We start from the raw sequence: 12,592 nt of genomic DNA on the forward strand, positions 1-12,592 counted from the left end.
TTCTATTGAAACAACTTATTAGCAACTATTCGTCACCCCTTTATATATCCATGAGAAAATTTGGAGCCAAATATAACTGAAATTAGTTTAGAAAGTCGGTCATTTGATCTAAAGGAAAAGTGATGTCTCATTATATAAATATAACTTCTGCAGTGAAGGCATTAAATCATCATCCACAGGCATCATTTGAAAATAATGATAACTTCTGAGGCTGTTGGTAAAGTTTAATCAAGTTTTTGTCTTTTTGCTTTAACGTAATCAACAATATCACAGTAGTTCCCCACTGTAAAATATAAATAAAGGCCAGGAAGTGAGAGGTTAATACAATGAAATTACAGAGGCCTGACACAGGGATGAGGAGATCTTGTGGTCTGTGGCAAGCTGAGTTATTTTCTCCAAAATAAAAATATGTTGTCGTGTCCACAGAAGACACAAAGCCATTTTGTGTGGGCGGCTTTGGACTGCTAAGGCTTTATATGTATATCATTTGAGTGTCTGCTTTGAGCCACTTGCTAAGTAATCCACAAGTCCACTGGTTTTGAGAAGGATGCAGAACAAAATTAATTCTGTAGCAGGGCTGGACTTTTGTTTTTGTTTTTTCGGTCAGTTTTGCTTTACAATTACTATACCCTCCTTTTATACTTTATTGAGGTAAAATTGACATGATATAAAATTCACCCCTTTAATAAAGTGACCAATTCAGTGGCATCAAGTACATTCACAATGTTGTGCAGCCACCACCTTTATCTAGTCCCCCCAAATTTAATTATTCCAAAATAAAACTCCTTACCCACTAAACAGTTTCTTCCCATTCTTTTTCCTAAGAGTCCCTTGAAACCACCAACCTGTTCTGTCTCTAAGGATTTATCTGTTAAAGAAGTTTTGTAAATTGAATCGTCCAATATTCCAGACCTTTCATATCTGACTTCTTCACATAGCATATTTTCAAAGTTTATCTCTGTTGTAGCAGGTATTGGTGTCCCACTCCTTCTTACTGGCTGAATGATATTCCATCATATATACAACCATTTGCTTATCCATTCATCAGCTGGGGGAGACTTGGGCTGGTTTTGCCTTTGAATGCTGCTATAAGCATGCATATACATATACTTGAGTCCCTGTTTTTAATTTTTTGAGGGTATATACCCAGGAGGAGAATTGTAGGGTTATGTAATTATTCTATATATAATTTTTTGAGGAACTGCCATACTATTTCCAACAGTGGCTGAACCATTTTATGTTCCCATCAACAATGTATGAAGGCTCCAGTATCTTCATTCTCTGTTACTTTGTATTTGTTTGTTTTTTAATTATAGTCAACCCAAAAGATATGAAGTGGTACCTTGTGGTTTTCATTTGCAATCTCCTAATGAATAGTGATGTTGAGCATAGAGTTATATAGCACATATCATATGCTATTGGCCATTTGTACATGTTTTTTGGAGAAATATCTATTCAAGTTTTGCACCCTTTAAAAAATATGGTTATCTTTTTTGTTGTTGGAAGTTGTTAAGGGTTATTTATATATATTTGGGATATTATGGCATTATGAGATGTATGACTTGCAAATATTTTCCCTCCTTCTGTAGGTTGTCTTTTCAATTTCTGTATAACGATGTTTGATGTACAAGTTTTCAGTTTTGATGAAGTACAATTTATTTACTTGTTTGCCTTTTGGTTTTGGTGTCGTATCGAAGAATCCGTTGCCATATCCAATATAACGAAGTTTTACTCCAACGTTTTCTTCTAAGAGTTTTTTATGGTTTTATCTTTTATGCTTAAGTCATTGATCCATTTTAAGTTAATTTTTATATATGATGTAAAGTAGAGGTCTAACTTCATTCTTATGCATGTTTATCCTCTTGTCCCAGGACCATTTGTTTCTCAGTCAGGCCAAACAGATGAATGCCTTTTATTCTTCCTTCAGGCAGTTTCCAGAAATTTTAGAACAAATACAATAGCTTGTGAATAAGGCCTGCTCTGGAACCAGGGACCAGGGTCCCATGCTAGAAACACAGTCTGCAGTCTTTTAAGATCATGCAAAGGTAGGGATGGAGAAGGGCAAGTGGAAAAGCCTCAGAGTTTTTCTACCATTTTGAATTTTTTTTCTTGATTCGGCATTTTCTTGGTTGCTATAAGCTTTTGACTATTTTCCAGAGTTCTGGCAAATTTGGTTCTTACTGTTTCTGCTTGTTTTTCAGTGTTTCTGTGGAGTAATGGAAACAGGTAGCTGACATCTCCACCATTTTTCTCAGGTCACCCATCAAGTATTTCCTTTTTGAGAAAGTTTCTAGTTTCTTATTGGAACCTGAAAGTCATTAGATATATGACAACAGCATCGTAATGTGCTCTCTACTTGATCACATTATAATGTCAGTCATGTTCGGCAACATTTCTTTAGCACCTGGAAATGGTTTATATGCGATAAGGCTTAAGCAAATACCAAAAAAATCAAGTGAGTTGAATGAAGAAATAATTTAAATTTCCATGGCATTTACCTGTTTTGCACTGACATCTCTTTCAGCTCACATTTTCAACCTAAGAGGAATAAAAAATTATTTTTTTTTAATTCCTGATTTACAGATATTTCTGACAAGGTGCCAACAACAGCCAGTTTTTATAGCCCCAACCAGAAGTAGCCATAAATTACAGTGGGGAAATATATTCTCTCATTGGGCAAAACTTTGGTCAGTGGATTTGTTTTCTCACCTTGAAAGAAGAAATAGTCAGAGGTATAGATACACCTTGCTTCATGGGCAATGGCTAATGCTGTATCTGTTGGTCAGAAATTTCGAATGACAAGATTTGAGGATTAGTGACAAGGTGTCTGGAAAAGAAGTGCAGATATACCGTGTTTTATTGTGCTTCAATTTATTGTGCTTTGCAGATACTGTATTCTTTTAATTGAAGTTTTGTGGCAACCCTGCGTTGTCAGATGATGGTTAGCATTTTTTAGCAATAGCATATTTTTAAAATTAAGGTATATATGCTGTTGCACACTTAATGCACCACATTGTAGACATAGCTTTTACATGCACTTGGAAACCAAAAAAAATTTGTGTAACTTGTTTTATTGCAATATTTGCTTTATTGCAGTGGTCTGGAAACCAACCCCCAGTATCTCCAAGGTATGCTTGTGTAAGGAAAGCTTTCTCAGAATGGAGGGTATTTGTTTTCTTTGTGTGAATGCACGTCAAAGGTAGTAGAAGAGTCTTTCAAAAGTCACTGTGACAAAATTCCAAAACTGTGGCTTTAGTTGACCTCCTTCCTCAGTCAGTAAAGTCCTTGTTCACAGAACTTAAGACTAAAGTAACCGGAGTAGCAGAGATGAAAGATTATATATGGGCTAAACAAAGTAGGTTCTCCCTGACCAAAACTTACTTATCCACCTTTTATTTTATGTATCTACCTGCTAATGACAGAGACCAATGTTTAACTCCAACACAACCGCATTTTACAGGGGAATCGGTTGTCTACCTCGTGGCAGGTTAATTACAATGACCTCCTCCAGCATGAACAGGCTTTCCATCACGGGTCTATTTGTACTCAGTAGAAAGCCTTTTGCTTTAGTTATGCACTTGCCTTAACATCCCAGTATTTTTGTCAGCATCACCATCTATAGATTTTTGGAATGCTTTATTCACTTTATCCCAAACAAGACTGCTTTTGGTCAAGGAACTCATTTCTATCCTATTTTCCAAAGTGGTTTTATCAATAGATGCTCCTGTTGGAAGTAGATGAGCGTCTCCATTGATACACATCCTTAACAACGCTGGTAATTGTTCAGTTCCATTTATGGTCAAACAGTTTGTCATTTTCTGGTGAAACTGAAAGTGAGAATACCTTTAGCTTAGAAATCATTTCAGTGGCGTATACCCTAAAATGCTTTTGAGAAAGTCTATGCTAAGATATATATATATATATTCATACACGAATGTTCATGTCAACATCATTCATGATAACAGACAAATGGGAACAATCTGTATGTACATCAACAGTAGAACAGATACAGAAGTATTGGTATATTCACAAAATACAATACTGGGAAGGAATGAAAATAAATGTATTAAAGTTCTATGCTTCAGTGTGAATAAATCTCAAAAACATAATATTGAGTCAACACAGAAGCCATGGAAGAATATATACATTATGATTCTGTGTGTATAAAGTACAAGAAGAGAAAATGTCTCTCTGTGTATGTGTATGTATGTGTGTGTATATATATATATAAGCAAATGCAGAGAAGTGTTAGAATCTGTAAAGAAGAGAAAGGGAATGGTTAACACAAAATTTAAGGTAGCATTTTCCTATGGGAGGGTGATGTAATGGAGAAGGCACATATGGACTTCTATGATACCATTAAAGTTTACTTGTTAAGCTAAGTAGTAGGTATGTATATATTGCATTCTATTATTTTCTTTAAACCATATTTGCCAAACACTGTATCTGTGTTGATCAAACCTTTTCCTCTGCCTGGGTACCTAGGAACACAACATTGCCTAGCCCTTTGCTATTAGGGAATCTCATGGTATTAATTTTAGCCGATGAAACGGAAGTGCTGAACATGACTTCCAGGCTGAGACAGCCAAAACCACCGCGATCTTTCTGGCACACTCTTCTGTTATGTTGGCTTCCTGTTCAGATGGAGACAGCTGAGGCCTCCTGAGTCCTAGACCTCTTCATGCTGGAAGGGCGTGCCCTGGAGGACCTCTGGACCTGCAGTGGACTTTGTATGAGTGAGAGCTGTAGTTTATGTGCTAAGCTACTTTGATGTAGGGGTTTGCAGCATAAACTGATCTTTCCTGTTTAATGCAATGTACTTACAGGATGTATTTATTTACTTTTGTGCATATAGTAAATTACCCAATATAAAAAGAAAGCTCAGGCTTTGGAACCAGACACAGAGAGGGGAGTTGTGAGGGGCAGAATCACTTACAGTTCCATTCTCTAGTAGGTATGCTCCTTATTCAAGTAACTTAACTTCCTGGAGCCTCAGTTGCTTCATTAAAAAAAAAAAAAAAGTAATAATAACTGCCTTACAGGGTTCTCTGGGCATTACATGGGGTAATGTGTGTCACTGGCTTAGTGAAATGCCGAGTACGTGGTGGATAGTAAAAGAATAAATATTGATTTGCCTCTTCTTCTGATAAAAGAAGTAAGGGAAGGTAAAAATAGGTAAAACAGATAACATAGGTAAAAGGCCCTTGATTTCTTAGATGAAGATATTCTACTGTCTTGACTTAGCTAAGATCAAAGGAAATGGAGGCAGAAAAAACTGGGGAAAAAAATCAGTCAAAGGGAAAACCCAAGTAAGCCGCAAGTATGAATGGTTAGGATTTTCCCATCTTTTCCTCCTATGATCTGGTTAATGAAGTGTTGGGGAAATGTAAGGGTCATTACAAGGATGATACTGGGTCATGACTTATCATCCCCAAACCTAGTGCTGAGAATACTAAGAAATTAATTGTGGTTTAGGACCAGACTGTCAGCATTGTCTCCTTTCTGGGGTTTTTCAGGTTACAGTAGTAACCAGTGGGCTTCAGGATAGCCCACTGGTCCATCCTGGGTCATTCTGTTCTCAGTCACCAAGGACAAGACCTCATCCTTCACCATGTGTACTTTCCCCCTCAGCTTTTCCCTTTCCTCATTCCAGGCATCCCCCCAGAGTCCTAGTGGCTTGGCAGAGATAGGATTTCTAGACCAGTGGTTCTCAAACTTGAATGCACTTAAGAATCACCTGGAAGGACTGTTAAAACTCAGATGGCTTGGCTTCTCACTCAGAACTTTGGCTCCATTGGGTCCCAAGAATCTACATTTGGAACCAATCCTCCAGTGACTCTTAATGCTGCTGGTCTGGGAAAAACCACTGTGGAAATAACTGCCCAAGATCATCCCCTGATGTTCTCTGATGCTCAGAAGGTTGGGAAAGCAGGGACCCCAGACATCGCAGAGGGCTGGGTGCCCCAGGAACACCAGTAACTTTAGATATGTCTTTCCCTGGATTTTGTGGTCTGGGGCTAAATGTCTGCCCTTGTAACCCAGAATCTACGTTGGCCTCTTTCAAGTGACTCTTAAACAGCAGGAAGTGATGGAATACATCAGGGAAGGCGACTAAAGTTGGACTCCTTGAAATGAACTTTCTCTTGATAACATTTGCTATTCTGTGTATTTCTCAGAAGCTATCATTGCAGGCTGATTGTGGGAGCGACCCTTTTTAGGAAAGGGGAGAAGGCAGCTCTGGGTACCCTGTGGGACCCTCCCAGCTTTATTTTCTCTCATTGTAATAAAGACTGAAGGGTAAGGGGAGCAGTTTTTACCCAAGGGCCTGCATGGTTCTGTAGGATTCCTTTCCCACTGTGGCACATTTGGTCTGTGGGGAGAGGATGGATGCTGGAGGCAGACTTGCTGACAGGAAGCCAAATTCAGGCTGGCCTCACATCATCTGATTCCCTGTGTACTTGGCTGGCCTGAGGGAACCTTGTGCCCTCCTTCTTCCCCAAGGTCAAGGAAGGAACAGTCAAGGCTGATGGCCGCCCCCAGTTATGGCCCTTCTGGGCAGGCTCTGTGGAAGAATGTGATTCCATTAAAACACAGCCGTCCCCCTGGGGCAGCTGAAGGAGACAATAATAATCTTTAGAGCCAACCCTGAAGTTTAAAGAAATTACTGAGAATAAAAATATGTCAGCATACTTTGCAAAAATACCGAACCGAGTCCATACCAGCTAGGGAAGCTACAATGAAGGGGAAAACTAAGATTTCTTGAGCACTTTCTAAATACCTGGTGATTGAAATACCTTCTCTAATTGCACATTCGGGGAAATCCTGGAAACTAGAATTTATCAGCTTAATTATATGAGAAAGTAAAATGGGGTCAGAGAGAGTAATTGATTTGCTGAAGTTTGGTAAGCAGCGGAGCGTGGCTGTGACGTCCAAGCTGGCCTGGCGCCACAGCCATGGCCACGGCCACACGACCCTGCTTTTCAATGTTACATCTCATTTGGATCAAAATTAAGCTGGCCATCAGGGAAAAAAAAAACACCTACACACATTGAGCCTGTGTCTTGAATTTTCTATAGGGATCCACACATTTGCCAAACAAACCCCCATGCTTTGGTGCTGGTGCAAGTGGAATATTCAATTTCTTACCTTAAGAATCTCAGCCCAGAGGTCTAATGGTTAACAGTTTCCTTCCCTGGATCCTGTTTCCCAGAATCTTGCCCTCTCAGCATTCCTGTGTCTTGCTAGTATCCTTCACCTCATTCATTCATTCTTTCTTTCATTCACTCTTCGCTGTTTAGTGAAAAGCACCTACTGTACGCCGGTCACTTGTTTTAGGCTTTAGGGATACCGAGGTGCACAAAATAGATCAAGTCTCTCCCCTCTTCCTGGACTTGCGTTATAATAATAAAACTATATTGTTTGATTTCAACTGGTTAGACTTGTTATGATGGAAAATACACTATAGTAAGGGGTCCAAGAGTTGGGGGAGGACCTATTAGAGAAAGATACTTATAAAAGGCCTATAGAAGAGATGACATTTGAGAAGATGCCTAAAGCTATGGAGCAAGTGATGCGAAGATGTGGGGGGAGGGATGTGCTAGGCAGAGCGAGAACTCTGTATGAAGGTGCTGTGTCGGAAATGAGTTGAGGTGTTTGTCATAGAACAGCACAAAGTCCAGCCCAGTATAGCTGCGGTGGATTAGATGAAGGGGATAGTGGTTGACAATATGGTGGGAAAAGCCAGGCAGGATGTGGGCGGCTCACAGCTTCCTAGCTCAGCCTTAGACAAGGCAGTTCTCTTTTCTGAGCCCCAATCTTCTCATGTGTAAAATAGGGACTACAATGCCTATTATGCTGGATTCCTAGGAGATGGACCAAGACAATGAATAAATGGCCTGGTTTAAATAGACTCAATCACTTTCACTTTCCTTATTTTTCTCTCATTTTCCATTTTCTCCTGTTTTCCCCTTCCTTCTTCTTCAACAAAAAGCAAAAAAACCTAGCCATCCTGAAAACAAGAATCTGTGCTGGTCCTTGGACACATGGAAATGATTTAAGCAAGTTTCTTGTTTTCACTCCCAGAGGGGAGGGTCACGCTCAGAGGGGAGGGTCATTGTGACAGTAGGACTTGCATTGTGATCGCCTGAGGACAGATTCTGATCCTGCAGGAGCAGGGAGAAGGAAGTAAGTAGCTCTGCCTGGGGGTGTCAGTACTGTCTGAGCTGTATTGTAAAGAATGTCAGGAATGTTCCAGAGTGTTCCAGGTAGAGCAAAATGTATTCCTTGTGGTAGGAAGAATAATGCCCTGCCTCAGATGTCCATATCCTCATCCTCAGACCCTGTGAACGTTACTTTCCATGGCCACTGGGCCTTCGAAGATGCAATTGAGGCAAGGATTTAAGATACAGAGATTATCCTGCATCGTCTAGGTGGGCCTAATGTGATACCAGGTGTCTTTGTAAGTGAGAGAGGGAGGCAGGCAAGTCAGAATCAGAGACAGAACTGAAAATGCTAGTCTGTTGGCTTTGAAGATGGAAAGGGGCCATGACCCAAGGAATGTTGGTCGTTTCCACCAGCTGGAAAACGCAAGTAAATGGATTCTCCCCTAGATCCTCCAGTAGGAACATAACCCTACCCTGTAAGACCTGATTAAGACTTCTGACCTCTGGAAGTATAAAGTAATACACTTGTATTATTTTAATCCACTAAATTTGTGGGAATTTTTGCCAGCAACAATAGGAAACTAATTTATTCTCATTCCCAAAGCAAGGAAACAGTGAACTGGATCTAGACAGTTGAGTGAACTCCAAACTGAGAAGGGTTTGGTCCTTCAGGCAACTTTATCCTGTAATCTGGGGACATTTATTCCTTTCCCTTGCTTTTATCTCAGAGCACTTCAGCATCTAGCAAACGACACATCTTAACACCCTGGTTACTTGTTCTAAACCATCTTCCCTGGAGTCTTCCTCACTTCATCAGCATTCACTATTGTATTCATCAGGAACTCCGTGGAACCATTCCCCAACACGTGCTACTTTAAGTCAGACATCTCAAACCTTTAACTGTTCCCAGACCACAACCTCTTTTCTCACTTTTCACTCCTTTTTAAAATGCATCACCTTGTGGTTTCTCACATCAGACCCATTCTTTCAGCTATCAAATTTCGCATCTCAGTGTGGATGTCCTGCAGCAACTTAATGTTATAACTGAAACATACCCACCCTCCACCAGAAAACTCCTCTATATCATGATGAGTGGCAGAAACATCTTCCCAGAATGACAGTCAAGAAATGTCAGAGGGGTGTTTGGTTTTGCCCTCTCCACCCGACCTTAATGTCTAGGTGCCAACGTGCTTTGATGCTGACCTCATAATGTTTTTTTCAGCTGCCCCGTCCTCCCCCTCCTGCTGTCCGTAGTCATTTTCCCTCTTTACTGTCTGCCTTTTGATTGACCTTCAGCATCCAGCCTTGGTGTCCTCCAGGCTGTCCCACACCTGAGTTACCTAAGTGAAGTTGGTACCCCAGGACATCTCAAACTGAGCAAGTCACTCCCCTCTCAAGTAAGCCCTGTCTCATACATAATAAAGTCATTCTTTGTTTGGCTCCAAAGTCTTCCCAATTTGGCACCGGTCTGCTTTTTCATATGAATCTCACCACATTTCCCTCCCAGCGTACTGTGCATTGCACCGTTCCTGGCAATTCACCAATTGTTGAATACACCTCTGTTCTGATTCTGTGCCTTTGTTCCAACTACGCCCTGAACTCTATGACTTTCTCCCTACTGAAGTGCTTTCCCTTCCTTCCAGACCCACAGGAAATATTAACATTTTCCTACACCCTCATGAGATTTCCTTATGTACCTTCTTAATTAATGTCCCTCTCTCTATTTCCCAACATTGAATATGGTAGCAGAGCTCCTGTAATGAAAATTGAATTCACATGGTATAATCTTATGTCTGTAGCCGTATCTTCTTTCATTTGAGAGAGTACTGGGATATCAGATTGAGTAGTCATTTATTAGAGTCTCTCTCCAGCCTATCCCCAGCTTCCTATCTGGGATTAAACGTCCATCCTTAGGGATCCCTTGCTTTCAAATATAGTTCCAGTCTTTGGGAAACGTGCTTGGCATCTTCTCTTTGTCCCTCTAACTCTGGTCCCCACTCTTCTTTACCCTGTTCTGTGTCCCCTGTGTGGATTCCATTGATTGGTACCTGTGCCAACTGGTTTTGGGTTGAATTTGTCCAATGGGGAGCCCAGGAGGAGATAGAAGAAGAGAGATGTTTGTTCTGGCTGCTCCTTCTGGAGGCACCACTGCAAGCTGGCTGTATCTTTGATCAAAGGTCACAGCCTCTTTCAGGCATCCCCCACCTCCCACCTTACTGTCTCAGACCTATGGGTCATCCTGCTGTTACAAACCACACAAGAGACCACATCATCCTCTGTTTCACATTCCTAAACCCCGACTACATTTTTGCAAATAGTCCTATTACTGAACTCTCCTAAAGCTATCTAATTTGAGTGCACCATCTCTTTTCCACCAGGACTCTGACAGGTAGTGCTACTGTCCTGTTCCACTGGACCCAGCATACAGACTCCAGCAAACATTTTGATGGGAAGGGAGTCAAGGGAGTATGGACTATGTCCAAGCACTTTCTGGTACCAAAGAGCCCTGCAGTAATGGTAGTGCAGGCGTCATTCTTATGAACTTCTAGGGCAACAGTCACCAAGCGTGGCTGGGTCTCCACGTGGTGATTGCTTTGAAAAAGATGGTAGAATGGAGTTGAGTCAGATCCATGGATGAACCCCTCTTTTTTCTACAGCTATTGGAGCTCATAAATGCCCACTGCTAGTGGCAGAATAACAGACCTGTGTCATATCATCTCATTCTTGCCCAAACCTCACTGCTTGCCTGTAGGTCATGAAATTCCTCAAAGGCTGTTTTGATTCTTTCTTGGATTGAAAAGCATAGAGATATTTGAGTGGCAGTCTAGGAAAGGCAGCTTCTCTGGGAAACAGGGCTAGAGGCTGCTGAATGAATGAGACAAATCTCTGGGGACATGGAAGCTCAGCTCTTGGCTGAGATATAATTACGGAGGAGCAACCCCCTAGGAAGAAGCCCCACTCAACATAAAGATGCTCACGTGACTCCAGCTCCTTAGGTCCTGCTCGTGTTATTTATAGGGAGAGAGGGGTGATTGGGAGAAGACCCAGAATATGGCACTGGGGCAATTAAGAAGCATTTGTGAAGGACTTGATGCAACAGAAGGCTGAGTCTTTGGAAAGAAGCACGGCGGGACGAGTCTGACGTGGAGACAGAGGGGTTGGTCCTGGCATCTCCAGTGAGCGCTGTGATTCCATCGTGAAGTGAGTTCCAGCAGTGCTCTCAAAGTGTGAGCGCAGAGCAGCAGCAGCGGCATCACCTGGGAACGTGAAAGAGACGCAAATCCTCGGGCTCCAGCGCAGACCTATGGAGTCAGAAGTTTGGGGCGGGGCGGGGGAGGGGGGGCAGCAGTCTGTGTTTTCACAGGCCCTCCAGTGATTCTCAGGTTTGCTAAAGTGAAAGAACTACTGAGTTAGAATCTGTTTCTACAGCGCCTACTGGTGCCCAGGACCTGTTACTGTACCTCCTTCACGTCCTCTCCAGGAAGCGAGTACCCCACAGTCAAGGGCACAAGACAGGCTTGAGGTTTGGTGTGGGGAGGGAAAAAAGGGCATTTATTTAAAAAAAAAAACAAAAACTTCAACCTTCTTGCCATGAATTTCATCCAACGGACCAGTCTGTACAACCCTGGATGGCTGAAGGGTAGGGACTCCTCAGAAAGGATGGGCGAGTAGGTAATAGTCCTGCAGGGACTCAAGCCCCACAGATGGAGATTGGCCCCCAGTGTTCTGCTAGCCCCTTGCTCAGGATTGCATAAAAGGCTCCAAGTCATGCTGTATTTCTGAGACAGAGGAACTGGGTGGACCTGGTACAGCTTTGTTCTCCGGTGATTGCTGAACAAAACTGCACCAAGAGAGATACTCAGGCAGAGACATATCAGTGCATGAATCGAGTCAGTATCAAGAAGGGACACTCACACCCCCTAGGCCAGAAGCAAAGGACAGTAAATTGAAGGCCAGAGGCCCAAGGACACACCATCAGCTGAATGCTTGTGGCTCGTGGGTCTCGTTAGGTGATGCAGCTCTCTTTCAATTGGCTGACGTATGACATGAGACAGACGACAGTCGACACACAGACCAGTAAAAGCTCAGCTCTGCATCCTCAGAATCCCGCAGCTCAGTCAGAGGTCTTTTTCCTGAAGATTTTAAACAGATGCGAGATATTAATCATGTTCTAGCTGTGGCTTTGCTGGATGTCAGGGCTATTTGAAAATATTCAAATGATATTTTTGTGATGTTTTGAAACAGGATCCGGGAACAGTCAAATCCACCATAGATGCCAGTGACAAATCACCTTTTCCTCGAGGGGCCTCATGGGAAATACGTGAGCAGAGACTAAAATTACGCAAAGCTAGGCTTCATTCTTCACACCGTTTGGCCCCAGTCACTGTGAATAAGTCCAAAGTGCTTGCCTGCACTTAAGGAGACGTCGT

Source organism: Camelus dromedarius, chromosome 8, assembly GCF_036321535.1.
Source record: "Camelus dromedarius isolate mCamDro1 chromosome 8, mCamDro1.pat, whole genome shotgun sequence".
In the NCBI taxonomy this organism is placed as follows: Eukaryota; Metazoa; Chordata; class Mammalia; order Artiodactyla; family Camelidae; genus Camelus; species Camelus dromedarius.